The 5,473-nt window shown below is 41.8% G+C and overlaps 1 non-coding gene across 1 annotated transcript; it reads left to right on the top strand.

Annotated features, from left to right (window-relative positions):
- The first annotated feature begins 4,883 nt into the window (after positions 1 to 4,883).
- On the top strand, positions 4,884 to 4,991 carry LOC112730859 (small nucleolar RNA R71). Its single transcript, XR_003166664.1, has one exon. It is a non-coding gene; the product is annotated as a small nucleolar RNA R71 (small nucleolar RNA).
- The last annotated feature ends 482 nt before the right edge of the window (positions 4,992 to 5,473 follow it).

The following is a 5,473-nucleotide window of genomic DNA, read 5'->3' on the forward strand; positions in this document are numbered from 1 at the left end:
AAAACATACTAAAAACATACTAAAAACAATGCCAAAAAGCGTATAAATTATCCGCTCATCACAACACCAAACTTAAATTGTTGCTTGTCCCCAAGCAACTGAAAATCAAATAGGATAAAAAGAAGAGAATATACAATGAATTCCAAAAACATCTATGAAGATCAGTATTAATTAGATGAGCGGGGCTTTTAGCTTTTTGCTTCTGAACAGTTTTGGCATCTCACTTTATCCCTTGATGTTCAGAATGATTGGCATCTATAGGAACTCAGAATCCAGATAGTGTTACTAACTCTCCTAGTTAAGTATGTTGATTCTTGAACACAGCTACTTTATGAGTCTTGGTCGTGGCCCTAAGCACTTTGTTTTCCAGTATTACCACCGGATACATAAATGTCACAGACACATAATTGGGTGAACCTTTTCAGATTGTGACTCAGCTTTGCTAGAATCCCCAATTAGAGGTGTCCAGGGTTCTTAAGCACACTCTTCTTTTTTCTTTGGACCTCGACTTTAACCGCTCAGTCTCAAGTTTTCACTTGACACCTTCACGCCACAAGCACATGGTTAGGGACAGCTTGGTTTAGCCGCTTAGGCCAGGATTTTATTCCTGTGGGCCCTCCTATCCACTGATGCTCAAAGTATTGGATCCTTTTTATCACCCTTGCCTTTTGGTTTAAAGGGGTATTGGCTTTTTCTGCTTTCTTTTCTCTTTTTTTTCTTTTTCTTTTCTCTTTTTTTTTCCTACAAGCTTTTCACTGCTTTTTCTTGCTTCAAGAATCAATTTTATGATTTTTCATATCATCAGATAACATTTCTCCTTTTCCCATCATTCTTTCAAAAGCCAACAATTTTAACATTCATAAACAATCAAATTCAAAAATATGCATTGTTCAAGCATTCATTCAGAAAGACAATAGTATTGCCGCCACATCAAAATAATTAAACTGTTTTAAATTTTGAAATTCATGCACTTCTTTTTCTTTTTCAATTGAAAACATTTTTCATTTAAGAAAGGTGATGGATTCATTTTCATAGCTTTAAGGCATAGACACTAATGATCATGTAATAAAGACACAAACATAGATAAACATAAAGCATAATTTTCGAAAAACAGGGAAATAAAGAACAAGGAAGTTAAAGAACGGGTCCACCTTAGTGATGGCGGCTTGTTCTTCCTCTTGAAGATCTTATGGAGTGCTTGATCTCCTCAATGTCTCTTCCTTGCCTTTGTTGCTCCTCTCTCATGGTTCTTTGATCTTCTCTAATTTCATGGAGGAGGATGGAATGCTCTTGGTGCTCCACCCTTAGTTGTCCCATGTTGGAACTTAATTCTTCTAGGGAGGTATTGATTTGTTCCCAATAGTTTTGTGGAGGGAGATGCATCCCTTGAGGCATCTCAGGGATTTCATGATGAGGGATTTCCTCATGCTCTTGATGAGGTTCTCTTGTTTTCTCCATCCTTTTCTTAGTGATGGGTTTGTCCTCATCAATGAGAATGTCTTCCTCTATGTCAATTCCAACCGAATTGCAAAGGTGACAAATGAGATGAGGGAAGGCTAACCTTGCCAAAGGAGAGGACTTGTCTGCCACCTTGTAGAGTTCTTGGGATATAACCTCATGAACTTCCACTTCCTCTCCAATCATGATGCTATGTATCATGATAGCCCGGTCTATAGTAGCTTCGGACCGGTTGCTAGTGGGAATGATTGAGCGTTGGATGAACTCCAACCATCCCCTAGCCATGGGCTTGAGGTCATGCCTTCTTAGTTGAACCGGCTTTCCTCTTGAATCTCTCTTCCATTGAGCGCCCCCTCTTCACATATGTCCATGAGGACTTGGTCCAACCTTTGATCAAAGTTGACCCTTCTAGTGTAGAGGTGTGCATCTCCTTGCACCATGGGCAAGTTGAATGCCAACCTTACATTTTCTGGACTAAAATCCAAGTATTTTCCTCGGACCATTGTAAGCCAATTCTTAGGGTCCGGGTTCACACTTTGATCATGGTTCTTGGTGATCCATGCATTGGCATAGAATTCTTGAACCATTAAGATTTCGACTTGTTGAATGGGGTTGGTGAGAACTTCCCAACCTCTTCTTCGGATCTCATGTCGGATCTCCGGATATTCGCTATTTTTGAGCTTAAAAGGGACCTCGGGGATCACCTTCTTCTTGGCCACAACTTCATAGAAGTGGTCTTGATGCACCCTTGAGAGGAATCTCTCCATCTCCCATGACTCGGAGGTGGAAGCTTTTGCCTTCCCTTTCCTCTTTCTAGAGGTTTCTCCGGCCTTTGGTGCCATAAATGGTTATGGAAAAACAAAAAGCTTTAGCTTTTACCACACCAAACTTAGAAGGTTGCTCGTCCTCGAGCAAAAGAAGAAAGAAGAGAGTAGAAGAAGAAGAAATAGAGGAGATAGAGTGGGCTTTGTGTTTCGGCCAAGGGGGAGAAGTGGTGTTTAGGTTGTGTGAAAATGAAGGAGTGAAGGTGGTTTATATAGGAGTGAGAGGGGTGTGTATGGTTTGGCCATAGAGGGTGGTTTTGGGAGGGAAAGTGGTTTGAATTTGAATGGTGAGGTAGGTGGGGTTTTATGAAGGATGGATGTGAGTGGTGAAGAGAATGGTGGAATTTGATAGGTGAGGGATTTTTGGGGAAGGGGTATTGAGGTGATTGGTGAATGGGTGAAGAAGAGAGAGTGTGGTGGGGTAGGTGGGGATCCTGTGGGGTCCACAGATCCTGAGGTGTCAAGGATATCTCATCCCTGCACCAAGTGGCGTGCAAAACGCCCTTTTCTGCTAATCCTGGCGTTAAACGCTAGGCTGCTGCCCATTTTTGGCGTTTAACGCCAGCTTCTTGCCCATTCCTGGCGTTAAACGCCAGTCTGGTGCCCATTTCTGGCGTTAAACGCCCAGAATGGTGCCAGACTGGGCATTTAACGCCCATTCTGCTACCTTTACTGGCGTTTAAACACCAGTAACTATCTCCTCCAGGGTGTTCTATTTTTCATTCTGTTTTTCACTTTGTTTTTGCTTTTTCAATTATTTTTGTGACTTCACATGATCATCAACCTACAGAAAACATAAAATAACAATGGAAAATAGAAATTTAACATAGATAAGTAAAAATTGGGTTGCCTCCCAACAAGCGCTTCTTTAATGTCAATAGCTTGACAGTGGCTCTCATGGAGCCTCACAGATGTTCAGAGCAATGTTGGAACCTCCCAACACCAAAATTAGAGTTTGAATATGGGGGTTCAACACCAAACTTAAAGTTTGGTTGTGGCCTCCCAACACCACACTTAGAGTTTGACTGTGGGGGCTCTGTTTGACTCTGTATTGAGAGAAGCTCTTCGTGCTTCCTCTCCATGGTGACAGAGGGATATCTTTGAGCTTTAAACACAAGGGAGTCTCCATTCACTTGAATGATCAATTCTCCTCTGTCAACATCAATCACAGCTTTTGCTGTGGCTAGGAAGGGTCTGCCAAGGATGATGGATTCATCCATACACTTCCCAGTCTCTAGAACTATGAAATCAGCAGGGATGTAATGGTCTTCAACCTTTACCAAGACATCCTCTACAAGTCCATAAGCCTGTTTCTTTGAATTGTCTGCCATCTCTAGTGAGATTCTTGCAGCTTGTACCTCAATGATCCCTAGCTTCTCCATTACAGAGAGAGGCATAAGGTTTATGCTTGACCCTAGGTCACACAGAGCCTTTTCAAAGGTCATGGTGCCTATGGTACAAGGGATTGAGAACTTTCCAGGGTCCTGTCTCTTTTGAGGTAATCTCTGCCTAGTCAAGTCATCCAGTTCTTTAATGAGCAATGGAGGTTCACTCTCCCAAGTCTCATTACCAAATAACTTGTCATTTAGCTTCATAATTGCTCCAAGGTACTTAGCAACTTGCTCTTCAGTAATATCTTCATCCTCTTCAGAGGAAGAATACTCATCAAAGCTCATGAATGGCAAAAGTAAATTTAATGGAATCTCTATGGTCTTAGTCTGAGCCTCAGATTCCCATGGTTCCTCATTAGGGAACTCCAAAGAGGTCAGTGGGCGTCCATTGAGGTCTTCCTCAGTGGGAATCACTGCCTCTTCCTCCTCTCCATGTTCGGCCATGTGAGATGTGGTTATGGCCTTGCACTCTCTTTTTGGATTCTCTTCTGTATTGCTAGGGAGAGTGCTAGGAGGGAGTTCAGTAATTTTATTACTCAGCTGACCCAATTGTGCCTCCAAATTTCTAATGGAGGACCTTATTTCAGTCATGAAACTTTGAGTGGTTTTGATTAGATCAGAGACAATGGTTGCTAAGTCAGAGTGGTCTTACTTAGAATTCTCTGTCTGTTGCTGAGAAGGTGATGGAAAAGGCTTGCCATTGTTAAACCTGTTTCTTCCACCATTGTTGTTGTTGAAACCTTGTTGAGGTCTCTGTTGATCCTTCCATGAGATATTTGGGTGATTTCTCCATGAAAGATTATAGGTGTTTTCATAGGGTTCTCCCATGTAATTCACCTCTTCCATTGCAGGGTTCTCAGGATCATAAGCTTCTTCTTCAGAGGAAGCTTCCTTAGTACTGCCTGTTGCTGCTTGCATTCCAGACAGACTCTGAGAAATTATATTGACTTGTTGGGTCAATATTTTATTGAGCCAATATGGCATTCAGAGTATCAATCTCAAGAACTCCTTTCTTCTGAGTTGACCCATTATTCACAGGATTCCTTTCAGAGGTGTACATGAATTGGTTATTTGCAACCATTTCAATGAGTTCTTGAGCTTCTGCAGGCGTCTTCTTCAGATGAAGAGATCCTCCAGCAGAGCTATCCAATGACATCTTGGATAGTTCAAACAGACCATCATAGAAAATACCTATGATGCTCCATTCTGAAAGCATGTCAGAAGGGCACCTTCTGATCAATTGCTTGTATCTCTCCCAAGCTTTATAGAGGGACTCACCATCCTTCTGTCTAAAGGTTTGGACTTCCACTCTAAGCTTGCTTAATTTTTGAGGTGGAAAGAACTTTGCCAAGAAGGCATTGACTAGCTTTTCCCAAGAGTTCAGGCTTTCCTTAGGTTGTGAATCCAACCATGTCCTAGCTCTGTCTCTTACAGCAAAAGGAAAAAGCATAAGTCTGTAGACTTCAGGGTCAACCCCATTGGTCTTGACAGTGTCACAGATTTGCAAGAATTCAGCTAAGAACTGATGAGGATCTTCCAATGGAAGTCCATAAAACTTGCAATTCTGTTGCATTAGAGAAACTAATTAAGGCTTAAGCTCAAAGTTGTTTGCTCCAATGGCAGGGATAGAGATGCTTCTCCCATAGAAATCAGGAGTAGGTGCAGTAAAGTCACCAAACACCTTCCTTGCATTATTGGCATTGTTGTTTTCAGCTGCCATGGTTTCTTCTTCTTTGAAGAGCTCTGTTAGGGCCTCTAAAGAGAATTGTTCTTTAGCTTCTCTTAGCTTTCTCTTCAAGG

Source organism: Arachis hypogaea, chromosome 12 (genome assembly GCF_003086295.3).
Source record: "Arachis hypogaea cultivar Tifrunner chromosome 12, arahy.Tifrunner.gnm2.J5K5, whole genome shotgun sequence".
Lineage (NCBI taxonomy): Eukaryota > Viridiplantae > Streptophyta > Magnoliopsida > Fabales > Fabaceae > Arachis > Arachis hypogaea.